Here is a 26,282-nt window from a genome sequence, read left to right on the forward strand (position 1 = left end):
GTTCCGGCTCTTCTCAGGACAGACGTCTTCTATCCACGAGCCTGCCCACACGTCACCTTTGTGATTTGACTGTAATTATATTCTGAGATTGTCTGTATTTCGTTGTGCACATTTCACAACATTAAATTGTTACTTTTTGGCTCATCTACTGACCGTTCATTTGCGCCCCCTGTTGTGGGTCCATGTCACTACACTTTCACAACAGGATATCTCGGCCGTGTGTACTTAAACTTGCATGGCTTAATCTTTGAGACAAGCATATGCTACTGGCAGGATCAACCAGGTGCCCATCCTGCCGGAGTCCACTATTGTGGCCACCCTCACCTGGGACGTGGAGAAGATCGTCCGGGAGGCCCTGGCACGGAGCCCGGACCCAGGAACAGGTCCGAAGAACCGTTTGTACGTCCCACCAGAGGCCAGAGCTGCAGTGTTGGACTTCTGTCACGGTTCCAAGCTCTCCTGTCATCCAGGGGTGCGAAGGACCGTGGCAGTTGCCCGGCAGCGCTTCTGGTGGGCGTCTATGGAGGCCGATGTCCGGGAGTATATCCAGGCCTGCACCACCTGTGCCAGGGGCAAGGTAGACCATAAAAGGTACCAAGGACTTCTCCAGCCGCTACCGGTGCCTCATCGCCCCACATCGGCCTGGATTTCGTCACGGGCCTCCCGCCGTCCCAGGGCAACACCACCATCTTCAGGATAGTGGACTGATTCTCCAAGGCGGCCCACTTCGTGGCCCTCCCGAAGCTCCCAACAGCCCAGGAGACAGCAGACCTCCTGGTCCACCACGTCGTCCGTCTGCATGGGATACCCACCGACATCGTCTCTGATCGTGGTCCCCAGTTTTCCTCACACGTCTGGAGGAGCTTCTGCAGGGAACTGGGGGCCACCGTGAGCCTCTCGTTCGGGTACCATCCACAGACGAACGGACAGGCAGAGCGGGCCAACCAGGACCTGGAACAGACCCTCCGCTGCGTAACATCCGCGCACCCGACGGCCTGGAGTAACCATCTGGCCTGGATCGAGTATGCGCATAACAGCCAGGTGTCTTCTGCCACCGGCCTCTCCCCATTTGAGGTGTGTTTGGGGTACCAGCCCCCATTATTTCCCGTGGTGGAGAGAGAGGTCGGTGTGCCCTCGGTCCGGGCCCATCTTCGGAGGTGCCATCGGGTGTGGTGCACCGCCCATTCTGCCTTGTTGAAAGCCCGGACGAGGGCCAAGACCCATGCAGACCGCCGGCGGTCCCCGGCCCCTGCATACCAGCCCGGGCAGGAGGTGTGGTTGTCAACGAAGGACATCCCCCTGCAAGTACAGTCTCCTAAACTAATGGACAGGTTCATCGGACCCTTCCGTATCCTCAAGGTCCTCAGCCCTGCCGCAGTGAAGCTCCAGCTCCCAGCTTCACTGCGGATCCACCCGGTCTTCCACGTTTCCAGGATCAAACCTCACCACACCTCACCCCTCTGTGCTCCCGGTCCGGCGCCGCCTCCTGCCCGGATCATTGACGGGGAGCCGGCTTGGACAGTGCGCCGGCTCCTGGATGTCCGTCGAATGGGCCGGGGGTTCCAATATCTGGTGGACTGGGAGGGGTATGGACCCGAAGAACGCTCCTGGGTGAAGAGGAGCTTCATCCTGGATCCGGCCCTCCTGGCCGACTTCTACCGCCGACACCCCGATAAACCTGGTCCTGGCGCCCGTTGAGAGGGGGGTCCTGTTGTGTGGGCCGCCAGAAGAGGAGGTACTGCTGGCCCACCACCAGAGGGCGCCCTGCCTGAAGTGCGGGCTTCAGGCACGAGAGGGCGCTGCCGCCACAGACACAGCCGGGCGTGACAGCTGTTACTCATTACTTCCTGACAGCTGTCACTCATTCTTCATCATCTCACTCCATAAAACCCAGATGTCATCTCCACCTCATCGCCGAGATATCATACTTCATTGGAGGTAATATCCTCAGCCGTTTTGTGTTACAATATTATTTGTATATTGTGAGTGTTTGCAGGAGTATCGGTACCTCTGTCGGTGGAAGCTGAGAGAGCGCTAGAAGGCATTCTTTTCCCCTGAGGAATCACTACAGTACTCTGCAAGTTATAGAGTGAGAGGTGGAGGTGGCATTCCCACCGTTATTGTTACTGGGTGTGCACACACCTACACTTGACTGTCTTTGTTCTCGCCAGCAGTACCAGATCCGACAGTCGGGGACGGTGATCACCTGGGAATTCGGGACTTGGCGGCTCCAGTATTCACCAGGTTCGGTGGTGGCGGAAATCGTGTGGTTCCGGCTCTTCTCAGGACAGACGTCTTCTATCCTCGAGCCTGCCCACACGTCACCTTTGTGATTTGACTGTAATTATATTCTGAGATTGTCTGTATTTCGTTGTGCACATTTCACAACATTAAATTGTTACTTTTTGGCTCATCTATTGACCGTTCATTTGCGCCCCCTGTTGTGGGTCCGTGTCACTACACTTTCACAACAATCCCTGGTTCTCAAGACCAGGCACCTAAGTGGCTCTACTCTACTCTATTCTACTCTTCTATTCTACAACTCTTTTTTTTTTTAGATATTTAGGTATACCTTAGTATACACTAGTAGAGTTCTACTTTAGAATTGGAACATATTATAGAAGACATACCTTACTGAATTTTCATGTGCCAAAAGGCATTATGGGAAATAAGTCTCCTCCCAGTCACTAGTTGGTTGGTTTATTAATTTGTAAAAACCAACACACACGTTATTGTAACGTGTGTGTTTGTTTTTACGAATAAATGTGTATTTGTAAATATCAACTTTGTTTCCATTTGTAAATAAAAGGCATTTGCAAAACTGAAAATTGTGTTTGTGAAGTGTGTTTCAGCACAACGAATAGCGGCCAATGATCACACGTTGGTTGCTATTCACACTCCTATCCAGTAGATGGCAGTGCTCTATGCATTTTAATGGGGGGGGGGGGGCAGGGAGCGATTGAGAGGAGACTCATTTCTCATAATGCCCTTTGGCACATGTGTCTATTAATGCTCAAACCTTCAGAATTAGTGCATTACTTTAAAAGATATGTGTGATATTTTTACTTTGTTGCCATTAATGTCAATAAACTGTCCTGAATAGGGTTAGGTATCGAGAATCGGTTCTTATCGGGTATCATTAAGAAATGATTTGATTCACGACCATCAATCGCCTTTTTGCTTAATGATTCCCTTATCGGTCTTTCAGAGCGGCCATTGTTTTGGGGGTCTGGAAAATGATCATGTCTCTATGTTGATTACAGAACCCCTGCAGGGTCTGTAATCAGTGGTTTCTGCAGCACAACTCTTCTTTGAAGCTTGAAGCAATTAAGTATTGATCCGACCCACTGCTTCATTGGTTCTTTGTTTTATTTCACTTTATCTTAGTTTTCCCCACTAAAACCCCAAAGAGCTGTGAGTAATATTGACCTTTTTTATGTTAAACCAACCTGTTATGGTTTTCTGAGACAGTTGATAGATGTATTTTATAACTTAAAAATGGGACAGATGCTAATGTGTTAGCATGTCTATGGCATTTTCAATGTTAAAGTTAGCATTAAGCTGTTCACGTCTCAGCACAGTTTCAGCGTTTGTTGTTGTAAAAGAGTCAAATGTATTACAAATTGTAATATTTTTAAATTTATTTTTGTTTATATAATAATAGCAACATTAATAACAGTAATAATAACTAATAATGCTACAATACAATTTTAGAGAAAGAGACAAAAAGAACCTGATTAAAAACAACAGAAAATATAAAACCAACCAACAATGAACATAAATAAATACATACAGAAATAAATAAGTGTTTCCTGTGAACACCTAGTGACTCTTCCACCTCCACTTCATCCCTGTTTTATTCAAGTTTAATGACAGTTTGTTTCAGTCAAACCATATTTTCAGTTCGTTAATTTCTTCAGTGATTTCCTCCAGAACTATCTGACAAACTAGAAAACTGCTGCATCCTAGTAAGAGCAGAATATTACTGGAATGAATTTGAATAAGGAAAGTTGGGTTTTTTCTCACTAAATGGATGCTGCACTCACTGCAGTTTATTGTCTGGAATAGACCCAGATTGCATTTCAGAGCTTCTAGAATTCAAACATTTTCCTGCAGGTGGTGTTGGAGGGTAATTTTGGGTTTAAGATTTTTTTGTTTTTCACCACTTTCATCCCTGAATATGTCAATCGTGAGTCACTTTTGTGCGGATTAAAGTTACTAACTGGGACTCCTGTCTTGTGAGAAAGAAACGAGAATTGTTCTCCGTTCTGTTCACACAGCTCCAAACGCTGTGCGGCTCTCTGACGAGTCAAGTTAGAACGATAGAATCCAGTCAGAATTAATAACTTCAAAGCAAAACACCATTTAAATCAAATGATACCTCTTTCCAAATGTTGTAATACAAACAAACTGCAATCGATCACAATGTTTTTTCCTCCCAAAATGAGACGTCCTGCGCTGACGTGGAGCAGCCGGCTGAGCTCAGCTCAGAGGTACGGAGAGACATTCATGCCAAAATGTCTGAAAGGAAATGCTTTTGACAAAAACTACAGATTTTATTTATTTTTATTTATGTCCAGAGATCAAGGATCCAGTGACCAATTTAAAATGTTGTTGACATAGAAAACCTGTAAAACCTACTTTTAGTACACAGAAAATTCACAAGAGGTATCGATACTCTCTACTTTTAAGATTAGGCTTAAAACTTTCCTTTTTGCTAAAGCTTATAGTTAGGGCTGGATCAGGTGACCCTGAACCATCCCTTAGTTATGCTGCTATAGACGTAGACTGCTGGGGGGTTCCCATGATGCACTGTTTCTTTCTCTTTTTGCTCTGTATGCACCACTCTGCATTTAATCATTAGTGATCGATCTCTGCTCCCCTCCACAGCATGTCTTTTTCCTGGTTCTCTCCCTCAGCCCCCTCCCTGAGCCTGGTTCTGCTGGAGGTTTCTTCCTGTTAAAAGGGAGTTTTTCCTTCCCACTGTAGCCAAGTGCTTGCTCACAGGGGGTCGTTTTGACCGTTGGGGTTTTACATAATTATTGTATGGCCTTGCCTTACAATATAAAGCGCCTTGGGGCAACTGTTTGTTGTGATTTGGCGCTATAGAAAAAAATTGATTGATTGATTGATTGATTGATAAGGGAATCGATAAGGAATCGGATCGATAAGTGGAATCAATAATGGCATCAATAGATAAAATCTTATCAATACCATCCCTAGTCCTGAATTAGTTTTCTTTATAAATGAAACCATGAGTGAAAAGTGCCATTGCTTTTTATGTCACCTTCCCACTGTCTGTGTCAGTACATGTGGAAAGTAAATTATACTTTTTCTTTTTTGCACCAGCTGGCAGCCACCCCATCTCCTTCTGCTGAGAGACGGCTGAGCTTCTCACAGCAGCCTGACAGCCACACTGAAAGTTAGCGGAACTAAATTTAGCGGAAGCTAATTAGTAGTTAGTGTCAGGGTTTGAATTTGTTTGATGATCTGTTTTCATTTCTTTTCTCTGATCTGTTATTTTTCTTAGTTCATTGGTTTTTGTTTGTTTATTCTCTTGCTGGGTTTTTCTGCTTTGGTCTGTCTGTCTCTGCTTCTCTAGTCTGTCTCTTGGTTCTTGCTGATGGGTGTTTCCCTCTCTCTGACCACGCCCTTTTTCTGGTGCTTTCCATGCACACCTGTTCCTGATTTGCTGATTATCACCTGGAGTTATATAAGCTCACTGGGTGTGTTAGTTCCTCGCCAGTTTGTCGTGCCTTGTGCCTTCATTCCTGCGTTCCATAGTCCTGCCTGCCTCCTTGTGGGTTCCTGCTCTCCAGCCTGTTGCAACGACTATGACTTTTTGCCTGATGTTTTTTGTACTGCTGTGTTTCCTTGACTGCCTACTCGTGTACCGACCTCTGCAATCCTCACCAGTAAAGCCTTTTAATAACCACAGCTATTTGTTTGAGCCTTGCATTTGTGTCCAGCAATTCCTGATCATCCATCCTGACAGTTAGCGGATTAGCAGAACTGTGCCCACCACTGCTGATTGGCATAGGGATGACTGGCTATGGATGACAGTGTGTGATGGCTAATGATGTCACAGACTGACACTGACTTTTGTGTAGACTATCAGGGTATTGTCCTTTGTGTCCATCAGGACTACAGAGGATGTACTCTCTGACCCGCTCAGGTGGGTATGAGCTCCGGATCGACATGGCTGACTTTGACAACATCACCGCCTTTGCTTCGTATGGGGATTTCTCTGTTGGTCGTGATTCAGTAAACCCTGAGGAGGACGGGTATCCTCTGGTTGTGGACCAGTACTCTGGAACTGCAGGTACTGACACTACTACATAGTACTACAGGAATAGTACCACACTTTTTGTGTCAATAACAGGATAAACATTTTAACACCTCCACTGTTTGAGGCACCAGTTTATTAATTACTGGAATGTTTACCCAGAATTCTGCTTGTTACACAAGAGATGTACATGCACATGAGCACGCACATGTTATTCTTCTGTTGTTTGTTTTTAACATAAATCACCTTGCTTAGTAAGAGACTCTTATTTAACAGGGGAGCAGCTAGATTAGTCAGGATACTAAACAGAAAGAGTCCGTGCAACAGTGTCATCCATGTGGGAACAGGCAAAGCGAGTGGTGGAGGACACAGGAAAGCAGTCCATCAAACAACAGTGTCTCTGAAGGAAGCAGCAAGAAAGTAAAGAAAACAAGCAGTAGATCAAAGCTCAACTAGGAATCATACTGTTTTGAAACACAAGGTTCGGTCAGATCGGCACACAGAAATGATCACACAGACTGCATTTTGCTAGAATAAAAAGGCGTATATTTATTCCCCACAAAAGCAGTTACATCAAACACAAGTGGTTGCAGCGCATTTTTCTCTCTTACCGTGACGCCTTTAAGGTGGAGAGCCAACACCTTCAGCAGAGTGCGCCTGTCAACCGGCTGGGCGTTCGTACGTTAACCCGCAGCAGACTCTGTTGAAGCATGGTTCTACTCCCTCTTTTCTAGTGTGTCCGCGAAGGGAGGGTGAGTGGCCAACTCAACCTCCCTGGCGCACATAATTTCTTTAATCAACAGGCATCTGAAAGTTATTTTCTCTATTACAAAGACATAATAAAAGCAGTTCTTCACTCCCAGTTCAGAATGATCCCAGCATGCTTCACTCCCAGTCGTTAGTGGCTACAAAAACAAAGTCGTGCTATCAATGTAATAATAACAAGTACATCCAGCTCTTCGCTCCCAGTTCAGACTGACCCCAGAGTGCTAAAACAAAATTAAATTCTCAGGGTTACGTTAAGGCAGGTGCAAAACAGCACAATAACATTTATTATACACATACCAAGCAGATGTATCAGGAAATGACAGGCTAAACTCAAGAGACAGAGAGAGGCAATGTAGGCCAGCAACTGTGAGGCAAACACTTGGATTAACACAAGAAAGTAGGCAAGGGAGCAAGACGATCTGGCAGTGGAGTGAATGAGAAGTGACAGTTTAATAGCAATAGAAACAATCAATGCAAAATCCAGACTGCATGGGAAGCCAGAAACCCTTGAACAGGAAGTTAACCCACTGAAACACACAGAGCTGATGTAGGAATATAAGCACAAGGAGAGACTAATTTGGAGGATGGCAAGAAGAGTAATCGACACATGAGGACTAAATATAATGTAGGAGTATGCATAATAGGACTAGGTGTTAAATATCCCGTAATGATCATGGGGATTTCCTCTTAGGTATGTTGGGGTGTCCTCCTGGGTGGTAAGTAGTTTATCTCCAGTAAGACACATCATCAGTTGTGCACCCTGGGGTCATTGGGTGGTTCGGCCATTATCACAATACACCTTCGTCCAAGGATGGCCCACCACAGGCTGATCAAACCTGGGTGTATGTCATACTGGAGGTTCCATGCATGGCCCATAGCATCTTCTTTCTCTTCAGCCTAAGCAATGGCTGCTTCTTATGGCAGTAGCTGAGAGCTCCTTGATGGTCTTTTGCTGAGCGTGCCCTCTGACTCCAACCTCCTTCAGTAATCTTGTGGTGGAGCTAGCTATGAAGCCTCTGCAGTGCACCTCCACTGGGCACAAGAACACTTTCTAGCCTGGTCCTCTGCATCGGCTGCCATATTTGTATATTGCAGCCTTTTTCTTTCCAATGCCTCATCAACAGTGTCCTCCCATGGGACTGTCAACTCCATGATGAAGACACGTCGGGAGGATTTAGACCAAAGGACCAGGTCTGGCTGCAGGTTCATTGCTGTGATTTCTGGTGGGAAGGTAAGTTTCTGAGTCAGGTCCACCTGCATTTCCCAGTCCCAGGCTGCATTCAGTGGGCATGAGTCTGGAGATGCTCGTTTGGCTGGCTGCTTCTCCCCCTCCTGGACGAAGGATGTTAGATGCCAGGAGGCAGTTTTGGTTTCTAAGGGCATGGCATTGGTGGTTACCCTCTTAACCTCCAGTGGAGCCGTCAAGCACTTCAACACTTGGTTGTGGTGCCAGGTGTATCTGCCTTGAGTAAGGCTAGTCTTGCAACCCACCAGGATGTGTTTAAGTGTGGCTGGGACAGCACACTGGAGACAAGCCGGATCTTCTCCAAACCAGAGATGAGAAACATTAGAGACCATAACTAATTAATAAGAGAAGTACCAGAATCTCAAGACCCAAAACATGAACACCAGAGATGTGAACTATGACAGCACCACACCTCCACCAAGAGACAATCAATCAATCAATCAATTTTTTTATATGGCGCCAAATCACAACAAACAGTTGCCCCAAGGCGCTTTATATTGTAAGGCAAGGCCATACAATAATTATGTAAAACCCCAACGGTCAAAACGACCCCCTGTGAGCAAGCACTTGGCTACAGTGGGAAGGAAAAACTCCCTTTTAACAGGAAGAAACCTCCAGCAGAACCAGGCTCAGGGAGGGGCAGTCTTCTGCTGGGACTGGTTGGGGCTGAGGGAGAGAACCAGGAAAAGACATGCTGTGGAGGGGAGCAGAGATCGATCACTAATGATTAAATGCAGAGTGGTGCATACAGAGCAAAAAGAGAAAGAAACAGTGCATCATGGGAACCCCCCAGCAGTCTACGTCTATAGCAGCATAACTAAGGGATGGTTCAGGGTCACCTGATCCAGCCCTAACTATAAGCTTTAGCAAAAAGGAAAGTTTTAAGCCTAATCTTAAAAGTAGAGAGGGTGTCTGTCTCCCTGATCTGAATTGGGAGCTGGTTCCACAGGAGAGGAGCCTGAAAGCTGAAGGCTCTGCCTCCCATTCTACTCTTACAAACCCTAGGAACTACAAGTAAGCCTGCAGTCTGAGAGCGAAGCGCTCTATTGGGGTGATATGGTACTACGAGGTCCCTAAGATAAGATGGGACCTGATTATTCAAAACCTATAAGTAAGAAGAAGAATTTTAAATTCTATTCTAGAATTAACAGGAAGCCAATGAAGAGAGGCCAATATGGGTGAGATATGCTCTCTCCTTCCAGTCCCCGTCAGTAGTCTAGCTGCAGCATTTTGAATTAACTGAAGGCTTTTTAGGGAACTTTTAGGACAACCTGATAATAATGAATTACAATAGTCCAGCCTAGAGGAAATAAATGCATGAATTAGTTTTTCAGCATCACTCTGAGACAAGACCTTTCTAATTTTAGAGATATTGCGTAAATGCAAAAAAGCAGTCCTACATATTTGTTTAATATGCGCTTTGAATGACATATCCTGATCAAAAATGACTCCAAGATTCTCACAGTATTACTAGAGGTCAGGGTAATGCCATCCAGAGTAAGGATCTGGTTAGACACCATGTTTCTAAGATTTGTGGGGCCAAGTACAATAACTTCAGTTTTATCTGAGTTTAAAAGCAGGAATTAGAGGTCATCCATGTCTTTATGTCTGTAAGACAATCCTGCAGTTTAGCTAATTGGTGTGTGTCCTCTGGCTTCATGGATAGATAAAGCTGGGTATCATCTGCGTAACAATGAAAATTTAAGCAATACCATCTAATAATACTGCCTAAGGGAAGCATATATAAAGTGAATAAAATTGGTCCTAGCACAGAACCTTGTGGAACTCCATAATTAACTTTAGTCTGTGAAGAAGATTCCCCATTTACATGAACAAATTGTAATCTATTAGACAAATATGATTCAAACCACCGCAGCGCAGTGCCTTTAATACCTATGGCATGCTCTAATCTCTGTAATAAAATTTTATGGTCAACAGTATCAAAAGCAGCACTGAGGTCTAACAGAACAAGCACAGAGATGAGTCCACTGTCCGAGGCCATAAGAAGATCATTTGTAACCTTCACTAATGCTGTTTCTGTACTATGATGAATTCTAAAACCTGACTGAAACTCTTCAAATAGACCATTCCTCTGCAGATGATCAGTTAGCTGTTTTACAACTACCCTTTCAAGAATTTTTGAGAGAAAAGGAAGGTTGGAGATTGGCCTATAATTAGCTAAGATAGCTGGGTCAAGTGATGGCTTTTTAAGTAATGGTTTAATTACTGCCACCTTAAAAGCCTGTGGTACATAGCCAACTAACAAAGATAGATTGATCATATTTAAGATCGAAGCATTAAATAATGGTAGGGCTTCCTTGAGCAGCCTGGTAGGAATGGGGTCTAATAAACATGTTGATGGTTTGGATGAAGTAACTAATGAAAATAACAGACAGAACAATCGGAGAGAAAGAGTCTAACCAAATACCGGCATCACTGAAAGCAGCCAAAGATAACGATACGTCTTTGGGATGGTTATGAGTAATTTTTTCTCTAATAGTTAAAATTTTGTTAGCAAAGAAAATCATGAAGTCATTACTAGTTAAAGTTAATGGAATACTCAGCTCAATAGAGCTCTGACTCTTTGTCAGCCTGGCTACAGTGCTGAAAAGAAACCTGGGGTTGTTCTTATTTTCTTCAATTAGTGATGAGTAGAAAGATGTCCTAGCTTTACGGAGGGCTTTTTTATAGAGCAACAGACTCTTTTTCCAGGCTAAGTGAAGATCTTCTAAATTAGTGAGACGCCATTTCCTCTCCAACTTACGGGTTATCTGCTTTAAGCTACGAGTTTGTGAGTTATACCACGGAGTCAGACACTTCTGATTTAAAGCTCTCTTTTTCAGAGGAGCTACAGCATCCAAAGTTGTCTTCAATGAGGATGTAAAACTATTGACGAGATACTCTATCTCCCTTACAGAGTTTAGGTAGCTACTCTGCACTGTGTTGTTATATGGCATTAGAGAACATAAAGAAGGAATCATATCCCATAAACCTAGTTACAGCGCTTTCTGAAAGACTTCTAGTGTAATGAACTTATTCCCTACTGCTGGGTAGTCCATCAGAGTAAATGTAAATGTTATTAAGAAATGATCAGACAGAAGGGAGTTTTCAGGGAATACTGTTAAGTCTTCTATTTCCATACCATAAGTCAGAACAAGATCTAAGATATGATTAAAGTGGTGGGTGGACTCATTTACTTTTTGAGCAAAGCCAATAGAGTCTAATAATAGATTAAATGCAGTGTTGAGGCTGTCATTCTCAGCATCTGTGGGATGTTAAAATCGCCCACTATAATTATCTTATCTGAGCTAAGCACTAAGTCAGACAAAAGGTCTGAAAATTCACAGAGAAACTCACAGTAACGACCAGGTGGACGATAGATAATAACAAATAAAACTGTTTTTTGGGACTTCCAATTTGGATGGACAAGACTAAGAGACAAGCTTTCAAATGAATTAAAGCTCTGTCTGGGTTTTGGATTAATTAATAAGCTGGAATGGAAGATTGCTGCTAATCCACCGCCCGGCCCGTGCCTACGAGCATTCTGACAGTTAGTGTGACTCGGGGGTGTTGACTCATTTAAACTAACATATTCATCCTGCTGTAACCAGGTTTCTGTTAGGCAGAATAAATCAATATGTGATCAATATTATATCATTTACCAACAGGGACTTAGAAGAGAGAGACCCTAATGTTTAATAGACCACATTTAATGTTTTAGTCTGTGGTGCAGTTGAAGGTGCTATATTATTTTTTCTTTTTGAATTTTATACTTAAATAGATTTTTGCTGGTTATTGGTAGTCTGGAGCAGGCACGTCTCTACGGGGATGGGGTAATGAGGGGATGGCAGGGGGAGAGAAGCTGCTAGAGAGGTGTGTAAGACTACAACTCTGCTTCCTGGTCCCAACCCTGGATAGTCACGGTTTGGAGGATTTAAGAAAATTGGCCAGATTTCTAGAAATGAGAGCTGCTCCATCCAAAGTGGGATGGATGCCGTCTCTCCTAACAAGACCAGGTTTTCCCCAGAAGCTTTGCCAATTATCTATGAAGCCCACCTCATTTTTTGGACACCACTCAGACATCACACAAACATCAGAGAGGTCATGATAGAAACAATTTATCCAAAATATTACTGGCCAGGTCCCAGAAGATGTCAATGGGGCCATAATGTTCCCAAGTAACTACCAACTGATGTCTCTAACCCCAGTGATGCACAGACAGGAGATGCTTTGAGTAAAGGATGGCATTCTGTCCACTATCCAAGTGGGAGTGGGTGCCAGAACCGGACGGCACAAGGGGCTACAATGAACAGTTTTCACCTGTTGAGGTGGGGTGCACATGAAGAGGGGGGCGGGGCCATATATATTGAAATAGGACTCAGAACTACAATGTTACTATGACCCAGAGGATTGTAACAATGTAAAGTCTCAGATTAGAAATTAGAAATATAGGCACTGTGCAAAAGAATCCCATTTGCAAGACCGGACGTTGTTCAACAAAATCAACCTGAACAGTTTCAGTTCAGATTGGAGAACGTTCCAGTCAGAGGGAGCTGAAAAACTGTTTGTTTTCTTTCCCGCTTCAGAGTGGACACGAGGTACATGTCAGAACCCATCCATTAAGAGTTTTGTAAACCAAAATCATCCAGTGTGTATATCGTGTATATCGCCTGACAGTCAAAGAGGGCATGCCTGCTTTGGAAGACAACTCATAGTGGTGGGTGAGGTGGCTACAACCAGTGCACAATGATACAGCGGGGTCAGGGACTGTAGACAGCTGGATAAAGCTCACCTATACACAACATCACCATAGTCCAATAAGGGTAGGAAAGTCACAGTTATCAGGAGCTTCTGAGAACTTAAGGAAAAGTGTAACTTGTTTCTGTTCAGGAAGCCAAGCTTCAATCTTAATTTGGAGATCGGGTGTTTAAGATGAACTTTAAAAGAGAGCTCCGTGTCAGTAGTTAATCCTAAATACTTGTAGCTGCTGACTAGCTTGAGAACATTACCTCGGGTAGTTTTGATTTATGGTATGTCTCCAAGGAAACAGGTGATTTAGAGAAAAACATTGTTATGGATTTTTCTGCATTCAAGATGAGTTTGAATTTCTCCAGATGGTTCTGCACCACATCAAAGGCGGACGCAAAAATTCAAATGCCTGTGTCACTGAGTTTGAGCAGCAATAGATTACAGTGTCATCAGGATAGATGGTAGAAGGCATCTGATAGGTTTGTACACAGGTCTGTAGCATAAAGTGTGAACAAAATAGGTCCCAAGACTGAGCCTTGAGGAATACCTTTTGTTACCTTGAGGAAGGCAGCGTTAACACCAGCCATCTGAACACACTGAGTCCTGCTAGTCAAATAGTCTGCAAACCAAGAGACCACATGTGTAGAGACACCATGTTTGTAAATAATTCCTAAGACACTGTGATCCACGGTGTCAAATGCCTTCGAGAGATCAAGAAATAGTGCGACATAAAACTTTTTCGAATCCAATGCCTCAAATACATAATTTAAAACTTTTAGTTGTGGTGCTGTGTTGCTTCCTAAAACCAGACTGAAAAGGATTTAAAGTATTATTTGATTCTAGGAAGTCCTTCAACTGATCACAGACCAACTTTTCAACTACTTTTGCCAGAATGCAAAGTTCTGAAATCGGTCTGTAGTTATTCACATTTGAAGGTTCACCTCCTTTTAGCAGTGGGTTGACCAAAGCACGGTGGATTAGTGGTTAGCACTGTTGCCTCACAGCTAGAAGGCCATGGGTTCGATTCTCACCTGTGGCCTTTCTGTGTGGAGTCTGCATGTTCTCCCGGTGTTTGCTTGGGTTTCCTCTGGTTTTCTCCTACATTTAAAGACATGCAAGTTAGGTGGATTGGAAACTTTATAGCTGTCCAGGTCTCCCTTGTAAAAGATCTCAATCTCAATGGTACTAACCTCGGTGAAATAATATTAAAGAAAAAAAGAAAAAAGGGATCCAAGCCATCAGGACCAGCTGATTTTTGGAATCTCACATCTTCAGCACACTACAGACCTCAGAGGCACATACAGATTAAACTGAAATGGACAGTTGACAGGAGGACATCTTACTCCAGCAGGTTCACTATTTAGAGCAGTTTCTTTAAGATCATTGTTGAGGCAAACAAACAAATGTCCTGTTTTCATGAAATGTACATCGAAGTGATCTGACACAGCACGTTTATCAGTCAGATTTGTAGAATCTTTGACCAGGAAGTTGGGCAGCTCACTGGAAGGCGTGACACTGGAAAGAGATCTCACAACCTTCCAGAACTTTTTGGGATCTTTTAAATTTTCATTCAAACCACAGAGGGAAACCATCGTTCTCCAACTTAAATTAGACGTGATCGCTGGTCAGATCACTCGTACTGGTCCGTCATTATTACGGTACTGACTGAGCCAGACACTGTCAGAGGACTCTGTTATTCTCAGATGTTCAGTTTAAGGTAAAAATATGTTTGCTATATTTTGTTCACCAGTCTGCCACTTTAGTTTTAGGGTAAAATTTTAGCACTTGCAGGATTGAAGCTGGTCCTTTGGGAGTACAGTTGTCCCTCGTTTATCACGGGAGGTACATTCTAAAAATAACCCGCGATAAGCGAAATCCGCAAAGTAGTCATCGTTATTTTTTGCAATTATTATAAATGTTTTAAGGATGTAAAACTTTATACACTTTTCTCAAACAGGCATTAACATTTTCTCACTTTTCTCTCTTGTGTAAACACTCTCTTTTTTCTTCTGGGCGAGAAGATTATAAACAGACACACGCAGAACACAATGCGCGTGCTCGCTCACTGCGTCCGGACGTACGGATACAGGACCCGCAAAGAATCCAAGTCGTCTCTCAGTAGCTACGGAGCTCTGCGGCTACGGTCAGCATCCGCATCAAAACAGCGAGCGTAGTCTCTGGACCTGTTGCCAGATTTGGTGCAGCTCCGCACAGCAGACAGGAGGGCGGTGTGAGTGGCCTGCTGCTGCGTTTATCGAGCCCGCAGACTCAGTAAGTGCATCGGAGGCAGTGAGAGCAATCACGGTGATACCGACCGGTGCCGCGACCGGCCCGCCTGATAAGGACGCAGAACACAATGCGCTGTAAAAAAAAAAGCATGCAAAATTGCACTAAAAAATCTGCAAAACTGCGAGGCCGCGAAAGGTGAGCCACGTTATAGCGAGGGACCACTGTACTTGGTGTGAAAATAGAACCTGTTGGGGTGAGGTCCTTGTAGGTATTATTTTTGGTCATTTTTTTCAATGCAACTTGTGTTTTTTTAATATTTTATTTCCGTTTGTCTTTTTTCTTTTCTTTCATTTTTTTATTCCCCCCCTACAGTTTCTGACACTTCCTGAATGAATAGGGATCTCACCCTGGTTAGTTGGAATGTGAAGGGGCTGAACATCCAGTCAAACCAAAGAGAGTTTGGTCACGTCTAAAGCAGTTTAAGCTTGCAGAAGCATTTCTGCATGAAACTCATTTGTGGGATTTAGACCACTCACGTTTGGCAAAATGTTGGTCAGGACACTTTGTTCATTCAAATTTTAAAGTGAAGGCCAGAGGTGCAGCTAGTGTTGTTGATCCAAACTGTTAGGGTTCGTTAGCAGAGTTCAAGTTGAAAACTTGCATCATAGACAGGCAGGAAAAAAACAAGATGGTCGGGTGTAAAAACCACAACCCCAACAAAACTCCAACACAGTCTCGAACGTGAACGTGGCCAAGTTACACCAAAAATCCACAGGGCAACATAAACCCCCCCCCCCCCCCCCCCCCCCCAAAAAAACCCGCAGTGAAGCTCAAAGGAACAAAAAACAAACAAAAGGACTGTGAGGGGTTCACACAGGGAGCAGGTACTTACACACAGACAGGCACAGACACAGCAACAACAATGAACCAAACAGGAAGTGCTCAAATAACACAGGTGGAATTAACAACAGGTGGATGAGAAACAAGGGGGCGGAGCTTAGGGCTCACGTGAAAGGAACAGAGTGCAGGAATACAAATGAACTGAACAGAACACAGAAACTAACAACAACTAACACAGAAAAGCAACGTGAGAAGTCAAACATGTGAAGGGAGTGCAAATGGAAGACGACACTGCAGGGGTGGACCACGAGGGACCAGCCCACCATGACACAGAACCTACGCAGAAAATAAGACTGAATGAACACACACACAAAATAATAATAATACTACAACTTAAAGGATTCACCAACAACCAAATACATACAAAACAAAAAACATCTCAGAAGCATGAGACAATGAAAATCCAAAGATGTGACAAACCCAAAATCTGCGGTCAGGCGGGCCGCTGGGCAGAACCACAACAAAAAATAATCCATTGGTTCCCTCTACGGTTATATCAGATAAAAATGGTTGGTTTGTAATAGTGTCAGGATACTCTGCAATAAGCTTTGACCTTAGCTCAGCTTTAGACACCTCATTCTGATGACGTACAATTCTTTTGTAAGCTGTTTTCACAGCTCCTGGACTTAAAGAGTCATCATTCTTTAATTCTACGAGAAGCCTTTAATCTGTATGTGGATGTGGCGTTGGACCGCTCTTTCCTTGAGGATTAGAGCCTCACAGATCCTTGGCCGTTTTTATATCCTACTGGCAGAGATTATTCTTTGTTTTCTCATGTACTCCATACTTATACCAGAATAGATTATTTTTATTGACAAGTTATTGATTAATAGTCTTAGTTCCTGCAGCTATGAAAGTATTACCTTTCTGATCAGATTTCCCCCCCACAGTACTGAATAGTTTTTTTCAGGACTGTGACCACTGGAGACTCGACACATTAATGCTCACAGATGAACAATTTGTTATGAACATTTGTCCAAAATTAAAACCTTTCTGAATGAGAACAGAACACCTCATGTACAAAGACTCGTGTGGATTTCCTCCTGAAACTTGGCGTATGCCAAAACCCAGAAACTGGTGAAAGCACAAAAATTCAGATGTATCTGTCAGGATTTGACCCTGATCGGGGTTTTGATTCTATTTTTTCCTCCTTCTATTGCTACCATCTGCACCAGCTCTGTTTTAGGGCCCTGTCCCACTGGCGTTTAGGAGGATTTGCGTATGGATTGCGCAAAAAAATTGGCTCATATTCGCTTAACATCCGCAATATCCGTGAAACATGCTTGTATGAGTCAGCCGACACCCGCACACGTCTGCAATTATCCGCAGAGGCACGTTTCTCCGTTACCAGGATTTTTGAGCTGCACAAAATTTTGGCTGCAGATGACATCCTCCTTACATACTCCATACATACTCCATACATACTCCATACATACTCAATACATACACAATCTATGCGCTGTATATTCGCCGTCATCTGCTGATATCTGCAACTGATGGGGATTTGCGGCTTGGCAGTGGACTGGGACAGTGTGTAAAACAGATATTTTGCATGCCCATCATGTCCACATCACAAACTAAAATATGTTGTAGTGACTGCATACAGACTGGCCACGAATAAAGCATTTTTATAACGTCTGCTTTGCATCTGATTTGCATCTGCTGCAAATCAGATGCGCTGTGTTCACAGCTGGATGCCGTTCTTTGTTCTACCGGCTGCCATGTGCTCTGTGCTGGACGCTGCCTATATAAAATAATTATTTCATGGTGGATTAATCATTTTATTCTGCAAATTGCCTGTTGAAAACGGCTCTAATCACCTCCTGAATCACAGAGGAAGCTGCAGCTGGAGCCGTTCGCGCGTGCACGTGCATGGCTCCAGCTGCAGAAAGCATTTTGAGCCGTCTAAAAAGGTAATTATTTGACTTGTTTACATTGTCAAGGCTTGATAAAACAGTTGCGTGTTTTTTCCTGTTACAGTATTTATTCCTATGTTTATAACAGATTTAACTTCTTGTTATAATAGTTCAGACGAGCTGCGTGCGCTTCTTTTATGACAACAATGCAGATGCCGTGCACGCGCAACACGTGCACAATGCATCATAATACACCTGTAATGCTGCCGTGATAATCAGGTCCCATCTTATCTTAGGGACCTCATAGTACCATATCACCCCAATAGAGCACTTCGCTCTCAGACTGCAGGCTTACTTGTAGTTCCTAGGGTTTGTAAGAGTAGAATGGGAGGCAGAGCCTTCAGCTTTCAGGCTCCTCTCCTGTGGAACCAGCTCCCAATTCAGATCAGGGAGACAGACACCCTCTCTACTTTTAAGATTAGGCTTAAAACTTTCCTTTTTGCTAAAGCTTATAGTTAGGGCTGGATCAGGTGACCCTGAACCATCCCTTAGTTATGCTGCTATAGACTTAGACTGCTGGGGGGTTCCCATGATGCACTGAGTGTTTCTTTCTCTTTTTGCTCTGTATGCACCACTCTGCATTTAATCATTAGTGATTGATCTCTGCTCCCCTCCACAGCATGTCTTTTTCCTGGTTCTCTCCCTCAGCCCCAACCAGTCCCAGCAGAAGACTGCCCCTCCCTGAGCCTGGTTCTGCTGGAGGTTTCTTCCTGTTAAAAGGGAGTTTTTCCTTCCCACTGTAGCCAAGTGCTTGCTCACAGGGGGTCGTTTTGACCGTTGGGGTTTTACATAATTATTGTATGGCTTTGCCTTACAATATAAAGCGCCTTGGGGCAACTGTTTGTTGTGATTTGGCGCTATATAAAAAAAAAATTGATTGATTGATTGATTGATAATTGCAATGCGTTGGATCCATTTCCTCACTACATGCGTTATACAACCGTGATTGTTCATCATATATTCGCTATATATTATTAATATATCCGTAAGTCATACTGGGACATTTGTCATTTTTGGCCATTTTTGTTTCGGACGACAACGAACACCTGTAATTTGTATACTCAGTTCATGCTCAATTAATCCTCTCCCCAGTGGGACAGGACCCTTGTAGTTATTTAGATAAGATAAAATAAGACTTTATTAATCTCACAGTGGAGAAATTAACATTTCTCCCTGGGCCTGGTTCTGCTGGGGGTTTCTTCCTGTTAGGGGGGAGTTTTTCCTTCCCACTGTAGCCAAGTGCTTGCTCACAGGGGGTCGTTTTGACCGTTGGGGTTTTACATAATTATTGTATGGCCTTGCCTTACAATATAAAGCGCCTTGGGGCAACTGTTTGTTGTGATTTGGCGCTATATAAAAAAATTGATTGATTGATTGATTGTTACGTCAGCTCTTAAAAAACACACAAGATGAGTGCAAGTAGAAGAAAATGTGCATCAAACAGCGTGTGCAAAGGATAATAAGTAACAATACAATAAAATAAGAAAATGAGGTATATATATATATATATATATATATATATATATATATATATATATATATATATATATATATATATAAACATGATTGCCATTAAAAAATATGAGCATCTTATTTACAATATGTGAAATGGAGTTTAGATGTGATAAGGTGACATTAGTCATTAGTGCAGGGATTTGTAAATGAGTTGTTATTGCACGTGATTTGTGGACATAATATTGCATGTGGTTATTTCACAGTGTTATTGTACAGTCTGACAGCAGCAGAGAGGAACGACCTGCGGTATTGCTCCTTCTTGCACTGAGGGTGCCTCAGTCTGTCACTGAACGAGCTTCTCAGCTCCACTACAGTTCGGTGCAGGGGGTGAGAGGAGTTATCCATGATGGATTTGAAGTTGGTTAACACCCTCCTCTCAGCCACCTCCTCCAGAGAGTCCAGAGGACAGCCCAGGACAGAGCTGGACTTCCTGACCAGCTTATTCAGGCTCTTTCTCTCCTGCTCTGTGCTGCCCGGGGCCCAACAGATGACAGCGTAGAGGAGAGCTGAGGCTACAACAGAGTATAGAAGGTCTTAAGCAGAGGCCTGCTCACTCCAAAGGATCTCAGTCTCCTCAGGAGGTGGAGGTGACTCTGGCCTTTTTTGTACAGGGCGTCGGTGTTGTGAGTCCAGTCCAGTTTGTTGTTGAGGTGAACACCCAGGTATTTGAGATTGTCCACAGTCTTTATGTCCTCCCCCTGAATGTTCACCTGTGGGTGAGGTGGTGGTTTCCTCCTGAAGTCAATAACCATCTCCTTTGTCTTACTGGTGTTGAGACACAAGTGGTTGCACTCACACCAGTCCACAAAGTCTGTGATGACCGACCGGTACTCCAGCTCGTTCCCCTCAGACACACGACCCACAATGATGGAGTCATCAGAGAACCTCTGGAGGTGGCAGCTGTCCGTGTTGTAGGTGAAGTCTGAGGTGTAGAGGGTGAAGAGGAAAGGCAAGAGGACGGTGCCCTGGAGGGCCCCGGTGCTGCACCTTACCACCTCAGACTGACAGCCGCGCAGCCGCACATAATGTGGGCGGTCAGTGAGGTAGTCGATGGTCTAGGCGGCGAGATGTCCATCCACACCTGCATCCTCCAGCTTCCCCCGCAGCAGTGCCGGTCTGATGGTGTTGAAAGCGCTGGAGAAATCAAAGAACATGACTCTCACAGTGCTCCCAATGTTGGACCTGTAGGTGAACTGCAGTGGGTCCAGGATGTCGCTCACCCTGGTGCGGAGGTGAGACAAGACGAGCCGTTTCGTGGTCTTCATGAGGTGGGAGGTCAGGGCAACTGGTCTGCAGTGGGCCGGTTCCTTGGCGTGTGGTGTTTTGGGAACCGGGACCACACAGGAGGTCTTCCACAGGGTGGGGAACACCCCCAGGCTGAGGCTCTTGTTAAAGATGTGGCTGAGGACCTCACAGAGCTCATCTGCACAGGTCCTCAGCAGCCTCAGGGAGATCCCATCAGGTCCTGCCACTTTCCTCTGCTTCAGCCACAGGAGCTGGCCTCTCACCTCAGTCTGAGTCACAGTGAGGGGGAAGGGAGGGGAGAGCTGAGGTGTGAGCTGAGGTGGACTGGTGCTGAATACAGTCCGGGGAGAGGAGGGACAAAGTCCGTGGTGCAGTGGAGGTGACCAGGGGGAAGAAGGTGGAGGGTCAGAGGGACTAGAGGGCTGGCTGCTGGAGAAGTGTGGAGAGCCGGGAGCAGGCGGGGGGGCAGGTGTGGAGGAGCCAAAACGGTTAAAGTAACTGTTTAGCTCCTCTGCAAACCCCTCCTCTTTTCTTCCCGCTCTCCACCAAAGTCCTGCCCGCCCAGATAAATGAGTAAGTCTAAAAACAATGGGACGTCCAGAGCCGGAGACAAAGGGATTTCCTGCGCTGCCTCAAAAAGTGCCAAAAGAAGCAGAAAGCTCAGCACAAGAGTTACAAAAGTGGGTTTCCCATGTGCACACTTGCACAGGGTACCGCCCACTGCAAATAAAAACAATAAAGCACTATTAAAAAGTATTAAAAATAGCGAAAGTAGGAAAAGAGGGGGCAGAGCTGAAGTAACAGGCTGCTGCATCGACAGCGCCATCTTCATGTGTTTACTCTGTTCTGTTTTGCTTTGTCACTTTGTTACTTTTCATACTTTAGCCATTGTCCAGTTCTGTTCTTGTTTTGTTCAGCCAGTTTGTGTTTTCATTGTTTATCACTTGTTTATTTTGTTCTTCTCATTTGTTATCTGTTGTGCTTTAGTGCCAGGTTTTGTTAATCACAGTCTCTGTTTAATTTATAGTTTGTTTAGCCACTTTGTTTTCTTAGTTAGTTCCAGTTTAGTTTTATCTTAGTGTTTATTTTCTTTCAGTTCTCATGTTCATGCCCAGTTTGTTGTTGTATTACATTCTGCCCCCGATTTCCGTTTTAGCTCTGTTCAGTTTTTCCTCATTGCCATTTGTTTCCACTCCACACCCCTGCACCTGCCATCATGTCTTTGTCCCTCACTCGGATTTGATTGTGTTCACTGCACTTGCCTCGTATCTTTCACTCTCACTCTTGGCACCAGCTCTTGTGTCTTTGTCTATTACATCACTCCACTCTGTGTTTCCCTTCCTTCACTATTTTGCACTATGTTTAATCTTTGTCCATTAGCCATGCCCCCTTTCCATATTGCTCCACGTGTACCTGGTTAACACCACCTGTTCCTTGTTTCACACCGATTAGTCCACCAGCATTTAAACCCCCACAGTCTCACAGCTCACTGCTAGACTGTTGTCTTTGTACACTTTCTAGCACCTTTCACAGTTCTGAGTTGTTGTTTTGCCGTGTTCCAAATCCTGCTCTGTCCTCTTCGACCGTGCCTCTTGCCTCATCCCAGATGTCTGTGTTTGCTCCTGCCTCTGAACCCTGCTCATTTATGACTGCATCTCTGCCTCATCCTGTTGGTACGTCTGCTGCGCTTACTGACCACTGAAACAAGGCCTTGAATAAAGACTGTGATTTCTCTTTCACGAATGCATGGTTTGGGAGTTTGTACTGCAGGTCCAGCTGCTCTGGGTGCCAGGCCGCCACCCATCCTGACAGTATCAAAATGTGTGTAGTCATGGATCCAAGCACGTTCAGTTTGTACATCCCACTGAACGTGGAATTTAGTGCATATACCAAACTCCTCCCTGGCCATGCACCCAGCTGAATATGCAAATGTATTCAAATAGTTTGGTTGTGTCATGCTGACGGCACCATAAGTGTGGAGTGTCATGTGTTTGACGACGTCCACCATTGTCTCTGTGGTGGTTAATGCACTTGGTTTCAGTCCAGAAGGTTCCTGGTTCAAATCCCACCCCTGCCACATTTCTCCATGTAATGTGGAGTTGCGTCAGGAAGGGCATCTGGCGTAAATCAACATGCAGATCACCTCTGGATTTGCTGTGGCGACCCTGAGTGCAAAACAAGGGAGCAGCCGAAGGGACTTACTTTTACTATCTTGTTGTCACTGAATATGTAAATGCTTGTCAATCATGTGACATACATAAAGCCTAGTTTACACATAGACGGTTTTGTCGGCGGGCAGTACGTAGACCGAAGTTCGCGGTAGTTCCGGCTGTTTTCGCAGTGGAAAGGGGCGGAGCATTTTGCCAGCGTTTTGGCCGCCCTACTATCCGCAAATATGTGGATAAAACGCCGCTAAATCCGCCGAATAAAGTGGCGTTTTGACGCCGTAGCATCCGGCACACGTCAGGCAACGGGGGTTAATACCCAGTTCTATCCTTTACAATCGCAGGTTAAGATGCGCGTGAGAACAGCAGTGTTCTGCTGCCGCCGATAATGCCCTGTGTATCGCTGGATTTATACAGGCAAATCCTGCGTTACTCCAGGAACTTTTGCATATAGCCCACCGCCCCCAGAGTATAATAGGCTGAAGCCTCTGTCGCTGCAGGGGGAGGGAGATCATCCTCAGCCTTTTCTTCTCCTTCCTTTTTCCCCTCCTCAACGTGTTGCTCCATCTCCACCACAGGGCTACCCTCTGCTTCTGAACCAGACCTCTTGGTAAGTCCTTGCCGCTGCCAATTTTCTTTTAGGAGGTATACTGGAGCTTCTCTGCAAAAAAAGCTGGAGTTGGCCGCGAGTGAGAGGCCTGCATGCAGCGCGCTAGCGTTTTTATATTGACCGCTGCCTATCGGCTGTTTGGAATGCCGTTAACCAGGAAGTGGCGTTTAGAACGGCGTACTGTCCGCTAGCGCCGCCGTTTTGTCTGCCTCTGTCGCCGGTTAAAACGCCCTTGAGGACGCCGATGTGGGCTCTATCGCTGTTTTACACACTGTTGATTAGGGATACAACGCTGGCCGCCAATTACGGCGGTGTAAACTGCGGCACTACAGGGAGGGGCAGGATGAAACGGCGATTAAAAAGTATCAAACGCCGTTGTTCGCGTTGTCTCCGTCACGCGAATTCTCTGGGAGCGCTCCCGGAATTATTCGACATGTTGAATAATTTTTTCGACGATTCCCGGTAAAGCTGGAACTAAGCCACGCCCCCTAGTACCGGCGTTAACAACGGCGTGTGATCCTTAAGACGGCCAGAAACTCTTCCGGGACGCTTCCGGGAGCTCTTACCGTCTATGTGTAAACGGGGCTTTAGTCACCCAGTCGTCCGCCTGCCAGGTTGTTAATGCCATTGCCTGTACCCACACATCCTTGGTCTCACATTTACGTTGGACTTTGTAACCAGTCTTCTGCCCTCTAAGGGTAATACAGTAGTTTTTACGGTTGTAGATAGACTGTCAAAGATGGTGCATTTCATTCCGCTGCCCAAACTCCCCTTGGCCAAGGAAACAGCTGAGGTTATGCTCAGCCAAGTGTTTAGAAATTGACAAAGTCCAGGAATCTTTGAACCTCTTTCCGTGAGGAGGGAACAGTCCAGTCATGCACTGCAGCAACCTTATCAGGGTCCATCTTAATCTCTCCCTCCGTAATTACAAACCCCAAAAACAAAATGGTCTGTTTGTGAAATTCACATTTTTCTGCTTTTATGAACAGGCTGTGGCATAACAAGGTCTGGGGTACAGTGTGAACATGTTTCGGTGTGAGTTTTAGGGTTGGGAGAGAAAATTAGAATATCGTCAAGGTACACAAAAAGGAATTTGTACAGGAATTCACGTTGCACGTCATTAACCAAGTTCTGTAAAACTGCGGGAGCATTAGGGAGGCCAAACGGCATAACTAGTATTCATAATGCTTCAATCTTAAATATGATCAACTTATCTTTGTTAGTTGGCTATGTACCACAGGCTTTTAAGGTGGCAGTAATTAAACCATTACTTAAAAAGCCATCACTTGACCCAGCTATCTTAGCTAATTATAGGCCAATCTCCAACCTTCCTTTTCTCTCAAAGATTCTTGAGAGGGTAGTTGTAAAACAGCTGTATAATAAATGTTGTTGTGCTGTTTTGCACCTGTCTTAACGTAACCCTGAGAATGTATTTGTTGTTTAATTTTGTTTTAGCACTCTGGGGTCAGTCTGAACTGGGAGCGAAGAGCTGGATGTACTTGTTATTATTACACTGATAGCACGACTTTGTTTTCGTAGCCACTAACGACTGGGAGTGAAGCATGCTGGGATCATCTGAACTGGGAGTGAAGAACTGCTTTTATTATATCTTTGAAATAACTTTCAGATGCCTGTTGATTAAAGAAATTATGTGCGCCAGGGAGGTTGAGTTGGCCACTCACCCTCCCTTCGCGGACACACTAGAAAAGAGGGAGTAGAACCATGCTTCAACAGAGTCTGCTGCGGGTTAACGTACGAACGCCCAGCCGGTTGACAGGCGCACTCTGCTGAAGGTGTTGGCTCTCCACCTTAAAGGCGTCACGGTAAGAGAAAAATGCGCGGCAACCACTTGTGTTTGATGTAACTGCTTTTGTGGGGAATAAATATACGCCTTTTTATTCTAGCAAAATGCAGTCTGTGTGATCATTTCTGTGTGCCGATCTGACCGAACCTTGTGTTTCAAAACAACAGCTAACTGATCACCTGCAGAGGAATGGTCTATTTGAAGAGGTTCAGTCAGGTTTTAGAATTCATCATAGTACAGAAACAGCATTAGTGAAGGTTACAAATGATCTTCTTATGGCTTCGGACAGTGGACTTATCTCTGTGCTTGTTCTGTTGGACCTCAGTGCTGCTTTTGATACTGTTGACCATAAAATTTTATTACAGAGATTAGAGCATGTCATAGGTATTAAAGGCACTGCGCTGCGGTGGTTTGAATCATATTTGTCTAATAGATTACAGTTTGTTCATGTAAATGGGGAATCTTCTTCACAGACTAAAGTTAATTATGGAGTTCCACAAGGTTCTGTGCTAGGACCAATTTTATTCACTTTATACATGCTTCCCTTAGGCAGTATTATTAGACGGTATTGCTTAAATTTTCATTGTTACGCAGATGATACCCAGCTTTATCTATCCATGAAGCCAGAGGACACACACCAATTAGCTAAACTGCAGGATTGTCTTACAGACATAAAGACATGGATGACCTCTAATTTCCTGCTTTTAAACTCAGATAAAACTGAAGTTATTGTACTTGGCCCCACAAATCTTAGAAACATGGTGTCTAACCAGATCCTTACTCTGGATGGCATTTCCCTGACCTCTAGTAATACTGTGAGAAATCTTGGAGTCATTTTTGATCAGGATA

The 26,282-nt window shown here is 44.6% G+C and overlaps 1 pseudogene; it reads left to right on the forward strand.

Annotated features, from left to right (window-relative positions):
* LOC117510028 overlaps positions 1–26,282 on the forward strand; it is a 116,500-nt pseudogene that overhangs the window by 37,543 nt on the left and 52,675 nt on the right.

This window comes from Thalassophryne amazonica, chromosome 5, assembly GCF_902500255.1.
Source record: "Thalassophryne amazonica chromosome 5, fThaAma1.1, whole genome shotgun sequence".
Taxonomy (NCBI): Eukaryota; Metazoa; Chordata; class Actinopteri; order Batrachoidiformes; family Batrachoididae; genus Thalassophryne; species Thalassophryne amazonica.